Source organism: Oncorhynchus gorbuscha, unplaced genomic scaffold (assembly GCF_021184085.1).
Source record: "Oncorhynchus gorbuscha isolate QuinsamMale2020 ecotype Even-year unplaced genomic scaffold, OgorEven_v1.0 Un_scaffold_472, whole genome shotgun sequence".
NCBI lineage: Eukaryota > Metazoa > Chordata > Actinopteri > Salmoniformes > Salmonidae > Oncorhynchus > Oncorhynchus gorbuscha.
The window spans coordinates 515,138-528,219 of NW_025745304.1; the positions used below are offsets into that span (position 1 = coordinate 515,138).

At 45.2% G+C, this 13,082-nt stretch overlaps 1 pseudogene; it reads left to right on the forward strand.

The window, feature by feature from the left end:
• Positions 1–226: 226 nt before the first annotated feature.
• LOC124018301 overlaps positions 227–13,082 on the forward strand; it is a 96,667-nt pseudogene continuing 83,811 nt past the window's right edge.

The window sequence follows — 13,082 nt, forward strand, 5'->3', positions numbered from 1 at the left end:
CTTTCGTTGCTATTGACTTAATTTACGTGTCATTAGACACCTTTTTTATGAGGATGACTCCTGTGGCTCATTTGATTGTTCTAAATAGTGTACTGTCCCTTTAAAATAAAGAAGTCCTTCCGGGTCTCTCTTCACTGTTTTTATCAGCCACGTTTCCCCCTCCTCTAAACTATACTGTACTCACTCGTCTTTGGTGGTCGGTCTTCAACCTATTTCTCTGCTCTTGTTACTCTGTCCGATCATGGCAGCTCATTGTATCGACGAGCCGTTCCCTTTCCACGGGCTGCTCCCTAAAAAAGAGACCGGCGCCGCGTCTTATCTCACGAGGTTCCCGGAGTACGATGGACGGGGTGTTGTCATGGCAATCCTCGACACTGGCGTGGACCCAGGGGCCCCGGGCATGCAGGTAAATTTACCCCGGTGCTTTTACAGACTACTAGGCCTCATTCAAAATTCACGACTCTAGCTTAGTGATTTTTTGTTTTGTTTTTTAAAAACCGGTGCTACCTTGTCACTCCAATCTAGTAAAACTAGTTAGAAACTACTGTTCATCTAATTGACATTTTAACGAGAAAACAGCTAACGCCTTGGTGTTGTTGTTGTAACATGACAGTCCCCTGGGTCTGTCGGTAAATTAGCTCAGTTTAGCGTAGATGGCTAATTTAACTTAACAAGCTAAAATCATATAGCAAACCATCAGAACATAATGTCCTCGTTAGCTACACCATAAAATACCGACAGACCATTGGTTTTGGCAGGACTAGTGCTAATATTTCCCCACCATAGCATATTATGATTATTATTGTTGCTGACATGTTTTATTTGAAATGTTTCTGTGACTAGCTAGTGAGTTGCTGTGACTTAGTGGTGGAACTGGGCGACGCTGATGGAAACAGGATCAGACATCTGTTGAGAGCCGTCACTCAACTGTAGAGGCCCTGTCCTGTCTGTCTGTCCTGTCTGTCCTGTATGTCTGTCCTGTCTGTCTGTCTGTCTGTCCTGTATTCCCTGTCTAGCTACTGTCTGCCTGTCTGCCCTGTCTAGTTACTGTCTGTTTGTCTGCCCTGTCTAGTGACTGTCTAGCTACTGTTTGTCTGTCTGCCCTGTCTAGTTACTGTCTAGTTACTGTCTGTTTGTCTGCCATGTCTAGTGACTGTCTAGCTACTGTTTGTCTGTCTGCCCTGTCTAGTTACTGTCTAGCTACTGTCTGCCTGTCTGCCCTGTCTAGCTACTGTCTGCCTGCCTGCCCTGTCTAGCTACTGTCTGCCTGTCTGCCCTGTCTAGTGACTGTCTAGCTACTGTTTGTCGTTCTGCCCTGTCTAGTTACTGTCTAGCTACTGTTTGTCTGTCTGCCCTGTCTAGTTACTGTCTAGCTACTGTTTGTCTGTCTGCCCTGTCGAGCTACTGTTTGTCTGTATGCCCTGTCTAGTTACTGTTTAGTTACTGTCTGTCTGTCTGTCTGTCTGTCTGTCTGTCTGTCTGTCTGTCTGTCTGTCTGTCTGTCTGTCTGTCTGTCTGTCTGTCTGTCTGTCTGTCTGTCTGTCTGTCTGTCTGTCTGTCTGTCTGTCTGTCTGTCTGTCTGTCTGTCTGTCTGTCTGTCTGTCTGTCTGTCTGTCTGTCTGTCTGTCTGTCTGTCTGTCTGTCTGTCTGTCTGTCTGTCTGTCTGTCTGTCTGTCTGTCTGTCTGTCTGTCTGTCTGTCTGTCTGTCTGTCTGTCTGTCTGTCTGTCTGTCTGTCTGTCTGTCTGTCTGTCTGTCTGTCTGTCTGTCTGCCCTGTCTGCCCTGTCTGTCTGCCCTGTCTAGCTACTGTCTGTCTGCCCTGTCTAGTTACTGTCTAGCTACTGTCTGCCTGTCTGCCTGCCCTGTCTAGTTACTGTCTAGCTACTGTCTGCCTGTCTGCCTGCCCTGTCTAGTTACTGTCTAGCTACGGTCTGTCTGCCCTGTCTGTATGTCTGTTTGTCTGTCCTGTCTAGTTACTGTCGGTCTGTCTGTCTGTCCTGTCTGCTCTGTCCGTCCGTCCTAGCCACACCACACCACTCAGCCCTCTGCTAAAGACCAAAGGTTTCTCTCTGACTCGAACATATCTATGAGTAGGTCCAGTTGGTATAGAATATTACACTATTATATTGGTCCAGTTGGTATAGAATATTACACTATTATATTGGTCCAGTTGGTATAGAATATGACACTATTATATTGGTCCAGTTGGTATAGAATATTACACTATTATATTGGTCCAGTTGGTATAGAATATTACACTATTATATTGGTCCAGTTGGTATAGAATATGACACTATTATATTGGTCCAGTTGGTATAGAATATTACACTATTATATTGGTCCAGTTGGTATAGAATATTACACTATTATATTGGTCCAGTTGGTATAGAATATTACACTATTATATTGGTCCAGTTGGTATAGAATATGACACTATTATATTGGTCCAGTTGGTATAGAATATTACACTATTATATTGGTCCAGTTGGTATAGAATATGACACTATTATATTGGTCCAGTTGGTATAGAATATGACACTATTATATTGGTCCAGTTGGTATAGAATATGACACTATTATATTGGTCCAGTTGGTATAGAATATAACACTATTATATTGGTCCAGTTGGTATAGAATATAACACTATTATATTGGTCCAGTTGGTATAGAATATGACACTATTATATTGGTCCAGTTGGTATAGAATATGACACTATTATATTGGTCCAGTTGGTATAGAATATGACACTATTATATTGGTCCAGTTGGTATAGAATATGACACTATTATATTGGTCCAGTTGGTATAGAATATGACACTATTATATTGGTCCAGTTGGTATAGAATATGACACTATTATATTGGTCCAGTTGGTATAGAATATGACACTATTATATTGGTCCAGTTGGTATAGAATATGACACTATTATATTGGTCCAGTTGGTATAGAATATGACACTATTATATTGGTCCAGTTGGTATAGAATATGACACTATTATATTGGTCCAGTTGATATAGAATATTACATACACTATTATATTGGTCCAGTTGGCATAGAATATGACACTATTATATTGGTCCAGTTGGTATAGAATATGACACTATTATATTGGTTACATACACATGGTTAGCAGATGTTATTGGTCACATACACATGGTTAGCAGATGTTATTGGTCACATACACATGGTTAGCAGATGTTATTGGTCACATACACATGGTTAGCAGATCCTATTGGTCACATACACATGGTTAGCAGATCCTATTGGTCACATACACATGGTTAGCAGATCCTATTGGTCACATACACATGGTTAGCAGATTCTATTGGTCACATGCACATGGTTAGCAGATCCTATTGGTCACATACACGCGGTTAGCAGATCCTATTGGTCACATACACGTGGTTAGCAGATCCTATTGGTCACATACACGTGGTTAGCAGATCCTATTGGTCACATACACGTGGTTAGCAGATCCTATTGGTCACATACACGTGGTTAGCAGATCCTATTGGTCACATACACATGGTTAGCAGATCCTATTGGTCACATACACGTGGTTAGCAGATCCTATTGGTCACATACACGTGGTTAGCAGATCCTATTGGTCACATACACATGGTTAGCAGATGTTAATGGTCACATACACATGGTTAGCAGATGTTAATGGTCACATGGTTAGCAGATGTTATTGGTCACATACACGTGGTTAGCAGATGTTAATGCGAGTGTAGCGAAGTGTTTGTGTTTCTAGTTCTGACAATGCAGTAATATCTAACAAGTAATCTAACAATTCCACCAACAACAAAGCTGTTTATCAGTCTGGTGGCCCTGGAGATAGAAGCTGTTTATCAGTCTGATGGTCTGGAGATAGAAGCTGTTTATCAGTCTGATGGTCTGGAGATAGAAGCTGTTTATCGGTCTGGAGATAGAAGCTGTTTATCAGTCTGGAGATAGAAGCTGTTTATCGGTCTGATGGTCTGGAGATAGAAGCTGTTTATCAGTCTGATGGTCCTGGAGATAGAAGCTGTTGACCAGTCTGATGGTCTGGAGATAGAAGCTGTTTATCAGTCTGATGGTCTGGAGATAGAAGCTGTTGACCAGTCTGATGGGTCTGGAGATAGAAGCTGTTTATCGGTCTGATGGTCTGGAGATAGAAGCTGTTTATCAGTCTGATGGTCTGGAGATGGAAGCTGTTTATCGGTCTGGAGATAGAAGCTGTTTATCAGTCTGGAGATAGAAGCTGTTGACCAGTCTGATGGTCTGGAGATGGAAGCTGTTTATCAGTCTGATGGTCTGGAGATAGAAGCTGTTTATCAGTCTGATGGTCTGGAGATAGAAGCTGTTTATCAGTCTGATGGTCTGGAGATAGAAGCTGTTTATCAGTCTGATGGTCTGGAGATGGAAGCTGTTTATCAGTCTGATGGTCTGGAGATAGAAGCTGTTTATCAGTCTAATGGTCTGGAGATAGAAGCTGTTTATCAGTCTGATGGTCTGGAGATAGAAGCTGTTTATCAGTCTGATGGTCTGGAGATAGAAGCTGTTTATCAGTCTGATGGGTCTGGAGATAGAAGCTGTTTATCAGTCTGATGGGTCTGGAGATAGAAGCTGTTTATCAGTCTGATGGTCTGGAGATAGAAGCTGTTTATCAGTCTGATGGTCTGGAGATAGAAGCTGTTTATCAGTCTGATGGTCTGGAGATAGAAGCTGTTTATCAGTCTGATGGGTCTGGAGATAGAAGCTGTTTATCAAATCAAATCAAATTTATTTATATAGCCCTTCGTACATCAGCTGATTTCTCAAAGTGCTGTACAGAAACCCAGCCTAAAGCCCCAAACAGCAAGCAATGCAGGTGTAGAAGCACAGTGGCTAGGAAAAACTCTCCAGAAAGGCCAAAACCTAGGAAGAAACCTAGAGGAACCAGGCTATGTGGGGTGGCCAGTCCTCTTCTGGCTGTGCCGGGTGGAGATTATAACAGAACATGGCCAAGATGTTCAAATGTTCATAAATGACCAGCATGGTCAAATAATAATAAGGCAGAACAGTTGAAACTGGAACAGCAGCATGGCCAGGTGGACTGGGGACAGCAAGGAGTCATCATGTCAGGTAGTCCTGGGGCATGGTCCTAGGGCTCAGGTCCTCCGAGAGAGAGAAAGAAAGGAGAAAATTAGAGAACGCACACTTAGATTCACACAGGACACCGAATAGGACAGGAGAAGTACTCCAGATATAACAAACTGACCCTAGCCCCCCGACACATAAACTACTGCAGCATAAATACTGGAGGCTGAGACAGGAGGGGTCAGGAGACACTGTGGCCCCATCCGAGGACACCCCCGGACAGGGCCAAACAGTCTGATGGGTCTGGAGATAGATGCTGTTTACCAGTCTGATGGGTCTGGAGATAGAAGCTGTTTATCAGTCTGGAGATAGAAGCTGTTTATCAGTCTGGAGATAGAAGCTGTTTACCAGTCTGGAGAGAGAAGCTGTTTACCAGTCTGATGGGTCTGGAGATAGAAGCTGTTTACAGGAGTTTGCATCCTGTAGCTCCAACTCCAAAAAGTTCTGGGACACTGTGAAGTCCATGGAGAACAAGAGCATCTCCTCCCAGCTGCCCACTGCTCTGAGGCTAGGAAACACGGTCTCCACCGATAAATCCATGATTATCGAAAACTTCAATAAACACTTCTCAACGGCTGGCCATGCCTTCCGCCTGGCTACTCCAACCTCGGCCAACAGCTCCGCCCCCCCCGTAGCTCCTCACCCAAGCCTCTCCAGGTTCTCCTTTACCCAAATCCAGATAGCAGATGTTCTGAAAGAGCTGCAAAACCTGGACCCGTACAAATCAGCTGGGCTTGACAATCTGGACCCGCTATTTCTGAAACTATCTGCCGCCATTGTCGCAACCCCTATTACCAGCCTGTTCAACCTCTCTTTCATATCGTCTGAGATCCCCAAGGATTGAAAGCTGCCGCAGTCATCCCCCTCTTCAAAGGGGGAGACACCCTGGACCCAAACTGTTACAGACCTATATCCATCCTGCCCTGCCTATCTAAGGTCTTCGAAAGCCAAGTCAACAAACAGGTCACTGACCATCTCGAATCCCACCGTACCTTCTCCGCTGTGCAATCTGGTTTCCGAGCCGGTCACGGGTGCACCTCAGCCACACTCAAGGTACTAAACGATATCATAACCGCCATCGATAAAAGACAGTACTGTGCAGCCGTCTTCATCGACCTCGCCAAGGCTTTCGACTCTGTCAATCACCATATTCTTATCGGCAGACTCTACAGCCTCGGTTTTCGGATGACTGCCTTGCCTGGTTCACCAATTACTTTGCAGACAGAGTTCAGTGTGTCAAATCGGAGGGCATGCTGTCCGGTCCTCTGGCAGTCTCTATGGGGGTGCTACAGGGTTCAATTCTCGGGCCGACTCTTTTCTCTGTGTATATCAATGATGTTGCTCTTGCTGCGGGCGATTCCCTGATCCACCTCTACGCAGACGACACCATTCTATATACTTTCGGCCCGTCATTGGACACTGTGCTATCTAACCTCCAAACGAGCTTCAATGCCATACAGCACTCCTTCCGTGGCCTCCAACTGCTCTTAAATGCGAGTAAAACTAAATGCATGCTTTTCAACCGATCGCTGCCTGCACCCGCATGCCCGACTAGTATCACCACCCTGGATGGTTCCGACCTTGAATATGTGGACATCTATAAGTACCTAGGTGTCTGGCTAGACTGCAAACTCTCCTTCCAGACCCACATCAAACATCTCCAATCGAAAATCAAATCAAGAGTCGGCTTTCTATTCCGCAACAAAGCCTCCTTCACTCACGCTGCCAAGCTTACCCTAGTTAAACTGACTATCCTACCGATCCTCGACTTCAGCGATGTCATCTACAAAATGGCTTCCAACACTCTACTCAGCAAACTGGATGCAGTCTATCACAGTGCCATCCGTTTTGTCACTAAAGCACCTTATACCACCCACCACTGCGACTTGTATGCTCTAGTCGGCTGGCCCTCACTACATATTCGTCGCCAGACCCACTGGCTCCAGGTCATCTACAAGTCCATGCTAGGTAAAGCTCCGCCTTATCTCAGTTCACTGGTCACGATGGCAACACCCATCCGTAGCACGCGCTCCAGCAGGTGTATCTCACTGATCATCCCTAAAGCCAACACATCATTTGGCCGCCTTTCGTTCCAGTACTCTGCTGCCTGTGACTGGAACGAATTGCAAAATCGCTGAAGTTGGAGACTTTTATCTCCCTCACCAACTTCAAACATCAGCTATCCGAGCAGCTAACCGATCGCTGCAGCTGTACATAGTCTATAGGAAAATAGCCCACCCATTTTCACCTACCTCATTCCCATACTTTTTTTATACTGTTTTTATTTATTTATTTTTCTGCTCTTTTGCACACCAATATCTCTACCTGTACATGACTTGATCATTTATCACTCCAGTGTTAATCTGCAAAACTGTATTATTCGCCTACCTCCTCATGCCTTTTGCACACATTGTATATAGACTGCCCATTTTTTTTCTACTGTGTTATTGACTTGTTAATTGTTTATTCCATGTGTAACTCTGTGTTGTCTGTTCACACTGCTATGCTTTTATCTTGGCCAGGTCGCAGTTGCAAATGAGAACTTGTTCTCAACTAGCCTACCTGGTTAAATAAAGGTGAAATAAAAATAAAAAATAAAATCAGTCTGATGGGTCTGGAGATAGAAGCTGTTGACCAGTCTGATGGTCTGGAGATAGAAGCTGTTTATCATTCTGATGGTCTGGAGATAGAAGCTGTTTATCAGTCTGATGGGTCTGGAGATAGAAGCTGTTGACCAGTCTGATGGGTCTGGAGATAGAAGCTGTTGCCCAGTCTGATGGGTCTGGAGATAGAAGCTGTTTACCAGTCTGATGGTCTGGAGATAGAAGCTGTTTATCAGTCTGATGGTCTGGAGATAGAAGCTGTTGACCAGTCTGATGGGTCTGGAGATAGAAGCTGTTGACCAGTCTGATGGTCTGGAGATAGAAGCTGTTTATCAGTCTGATGGTCTGGAGATAGAAGCTGTTTATCAGTCTGATGGGTCTGGAGATAGAAGCTGTTTACCAGTCTGATGGGTCTGGAGATAGAAGCTGTTTATCATTCTGGAAATAGAAGCTGTTTATCAGTCTGGAAATAGAAGCTGTTTATCAGTCTGGAAATAGAAGCTGTTTATCAGTCTGGAAATAGAAGCTGTTGACCAGTCTGATGGTCTGGAGATTGAAGCTGTTGACCAGTCAGGATTAGTTGCACTGTGTCACCAGTATGTCAAGGTGTACTCATTGTGGAAACATAATTTGTGTGTGTGTCGGGGTCAGAGAGGGTGTGTGTGTTTTTCGGTCAGATAGTGTGTGTATGTCGGGGTCAGAGAGGGTGTGTGTGTTTTTCGGTCATATAGTGTGTGTGTGTCGGGGTCAGAGAGGGTGTGTGTGTTTTTCGGTCAGATAGTGTGTGTGTGTCGGGGTCAGAGAGGGTGTGTGTGTTTTTCGGTCAGATAGTGTGTGTGTGTCGGGGTCAGAGAGGGTGTGTGTGTTTTTCGGTCAGATAGTGTGTGTGTGTGTGTGTCGGGGTCAGATAGTGTGTGTGTGTGTGTATTTGACCCTCTTCAACATCTGGGTCCTCTCTCCCTCAGACCACGACGGAGGGCAAGCCGAAGATCGTTGACATCATCGATACGACAGGCAGTGGAGATGTCACCATGGCGACGGTGGTGGAGCCTAAAGACGGAGAGGTGACCGGGCTGTCCGGGAGGATGCTCAAGGTACGCTACCCTCGCCACGCTGCCACTTCCTGGTCACACTGTCTCCGTACAGACTGTTAGCCTGTAGTTACATTAACACATGTCTCTCTGTACAGACTGTTAGCCTGTAGTTGTTAGCCTGTAGTTACATTAACTCATGTCTCCCTGTACAAATCAAATCAAATCAAATCAAATTTATTTATATAGCCCTTCGTACATCAGCTGATATCTCAAAGTGCTGTACAGAAACCCAGCCTAAAACCCCAAACAGCAAACAATGCAGGTGTAAAAGCACGGTGGCTAGGAAAAACTCCCTAGAAAGGCCAAAACCTAGGAAGAAACCTAGAGAGGAACCGGGCTATGTGGGGTGGCCAGTCCTCTTCTGGCTGTGCCGGGTAGAGATTATAACAGAAAATGACCAAGATGTTCAAATGTTCATAAATGACCAGCATGGTCAAATAATAATAAGGCAGAACAGTTGAAACTGGAGCAGCAGCACAGTCAGGTGGACTGGGGACAGCAAGGAGCCATCATGTCAGGTAGTCCTGGGGCACGGTCCTAGGGCTCAGGTCCTCCGAGAGAGAGAAAGAAAGAGAGAATTAGAGAGAGCATATGTGGGGTGGCCAGTCCTCTTCTGGCTGTGCCGGGTGGAGATTATAACAGAACGTGGCCAAGATGTTCAAATGTTCATAAATGACCAGCATGGTTGAATAATAGTAAGGCAGAACAGTTGAAACTGGAGCAGGAGCATGGCCAGGTGGACTGGGGACAGCAAGGAGTCCTCATGTCAGGTAGTCCTGGGACATGGTCCTAGGGCCCAGGCCAGTTGAAACTGGAGCAGCAGCATGGCCAGGTGGACTGGGGACAGCAAGGAGTCATCATGTCAGGTAGTCCTGGGGCATGGTTCTAGGGCTCAGGTCCTCCGAGAGAGAGAAAGAAGGAGAGAAGGAGAGAATTAGAGAACGCACACTTAGATTTACACAGGACACCGAATAGGACAGGAGAAGTACTCCAGATAAACAAACTGACCCTAGCCCCCCGACACATAAACTACTGCAGCATAAATACTGGAGGCTGAGACAGGAGGGGTCAGGAGACACTGTGGCCCCATCCGAGGACACCCCGGACAGGGCCAAACAGGAAGGATATAACCCCACCCACTTGCCAAAGCACAGCCCCCACACCACTAGAGGGAAATCTACAACCACCAACTTACCATCCTGAGACAAGGCCGAGTATAGCCCACAAAGATCTCCGACACGGTACAACCCAAAGGGGGAAACCCAGACAGGCCGACCACAACAGTGAATCAACCCACCCAGGTGACGCACCCCCCAGGGACGGCACGAGAGAGCCCCAGCAAGCCAGTGACTCAGCCCCGTAACAGGGTTAGAGGCAGAGAATCCCAGTGGAAAAAGGGGAACCGGCCAGGCAGAGACAGCAAGGGCGGTTCGTTGCTCCAGAGCCTTTCCGTTCACCTTCCCACTCCTGGGCCAGACTACACTCAATCATATGACCCACTGAAGAGATGAGTCTTCAGTAAAGACTTAAAGGTTGAGACCGAGTTTGCGTCTCTGACATGGGTAGGCAGACCGTTCCATAAAAATGGAGCTCTATAGGAGAAAGCCCTGCCTCCAGCTGTTTGCTTAGAAATTCTAGGGACAATTAGGAGGCCTGCGTCTTGTGACCGTAGCGTACGTATAGGTATGTACGGCAGGACCAAATCAGAGAGGTAGGTAGGAGCAAGCCCATGTAATGCTTTGTAGGTTAGCAGTAAAACCTTGAAATCAGCCCTTGCTTTGACAGGAAGCCAGTGTAGAGAGGCTAGCACTGGAGTAATATGATCAAATTTTTTGGTTCTAGTCAGGATTCTAGCAGCCGTATTTAGCACTAACTGAAGTTTATTTAGTGCTTTATCCGGGTAGCCGGAAAATAGAGCATTGCAGTAGTCTAACCTAGAAGTGACAAAAGCATGGATTAATTTTTCTGCATCATTTTTGGACAGAAAGTTTCTGATTTTTGCAATGTTACGTAGATGGAAAAAGCTGTCCTCGAAATGGTCTTGATATGTTCTTCAAAAGAGAGATCAGGGTCCAGAGTAACGCCGAGGTCCTTCACAGTTTTATTTGAGACGACTGTACAACCATTAAGATTAATTGTCAGATTCAACAGAAGATCTCTTTGTTTCTTGGGACCTAGAACAAGCATCTCTGTTTTGTCCGAGTTTAATAGTAGAAAGTTTGCAGCCATCCACTTCCTTATGTCTGAAACACATGCTTCTAGCGAGGGCAATTTTGGTGCTTCACCGTGTTTCATTGAAATGTACAGCTGTGTGTCATCCGCATAGCAGTGAAAGTTTACATTATGTTTTCGAATAACATCCCCAAGAGGTAAAATATATAGTGAAAACAATAGTGGTCCTAAAACAGAACCTTGAGGAACACCGAAATGTACAGTTGATTTGTCAGAGGACAAACCATTCACAGAGACAAACTGATATCTTTCCGACAGATAAGACCTAAACCAGGCCAGAACATGTCCGTGTAGACCAATTTGGGTTTCCAATCTCTCCAAAAGAATGTGGTGATCGATGGTATCAAAAGCAGCACTAAGGTCTAGGAGCACGAGGACAGATGCAGAGCCTCGGTCCGATGCCATCAAAATGTCATTTACCACCTTCACAAGTGCCGTCTCAGTGCTATGATGGGGTCTAAAACCAGACTGAAGCATTTCGTATACATTGTTTGTCTTCAGGAAGGCAGTGAGTTGCTGCGCAACAGCCTTCTCTAAAATCTTTGAGAGGAATGGAAGATTTGATATAGGCCGATAGTTTTTTATATTTTCTGGGTCAAGGTTTGGCTTTTTCAAGAGAGGCTTTATTACTGCCACTTTTAGTGAGTTTGGTACACATCCAGTGGATAGAGAGCCGTTTATTATGTTCAACATAGGAGGGCCAAGCACAGGAAGCAGCTCTTTCAGTAGTTTAGTTGGAATAGGGTCCAGTATACAGCTTGAAGGTTTAGAGGCCATGATTATTTTCATCATTGTGTCAAGAGATATAGTACTAAAACACTTGAGCGTCTCTCTTGATCCTAGGTCCTGGCAGAGTTGTGCAGACTCAGGACAACTGAGGTTTGGAGGAATACGCAGGTTTAAAGAGGAGTCCGTAATTTGCTTTCTAATAATCATAATCTTTTCCTCAAAGAAGTTCATGAATTTATCACTGCTAAAGTGCAAGTCATCCTCTCTTGGGGAATGCTGCTTTTAGTTAGCTTTGCCACAGTATCAAAAAGGAATTTCGGATTGTTCTTATTTTCCTCAATTAAGTTAGAAAAATAGGACGATCGAGCAGCAGTAAGGGCTCTTCGGTACTGCACGGTACCATCCTTCCAAGCTAGTCGGAAGACTTCCAGTTTGGTGTGGCGCCATTTCCGTTCCAATTTTCTGGAAGCTTGCTTCAGAGCTCGGGTATTTTCTGTGTACCATGGAGCTAGTTTCTTATGAGACATTTTTTAGTTTTTAGGGGTGCAACTGCATCTAGGGTATTGCGCAAGGTTAAATTGAGATCCTCAGTTAGGTGGTTAACGGATTTTTGTCCTCTGGCGTCCTTGGGTAGGCAGAGGGAGTCTGGAAGGGCATCAAGGAATCTTTGTGTTGTCTGTGAATTTATAGCACGACTTTTGATGTTCCTTGGTTGGGGTCTGAGCAGATTATTTGTTGCAATTGCAAACGTAATAAAATGGTGGTCTGATAGTCCAGGATTATGAGGAAAAACATTAAGATCCACAACATTTATTCCATGGGACAAAACTAGGTCCAGCGTATGACTGTGAGAGTGAGTGGGTCCAGAGACATGTTGGACAAAACCCACTGAGTCGATGATGGCTCCAAAAGCCTTTTGGAGTGGGTCTGTGGACTTTTCCATGTGAATATTAAAGTCACCAAAGATTAGAATATTATCTGCAATGACTACAAGGTCTGATAGGAATTCAGGGAACTCAGTGAGAAACGCTGTATATGGCCCAGGAGGCCTGTAAACAGTAGCTATAAAAAGTGATTGAGTAGCTTTAGCCAGCACCATCTTCAGATTAGCCTTAACGTCGGTAGCCCTGCCCCCGGGTAAACAGTGTATGATCGCTGGATGATTCGCTTTAAGTCTAATACTGCGGGTAATGGAGTCGCCAATGACTAGAGTTTTCAATTTGTCAGAGCTAATGGTGGGAAGCTTCGGCGTCTCAGACCCCGTAACGGGAGGAGTAGAGACCAGAGAAGACTCGGCCTCTG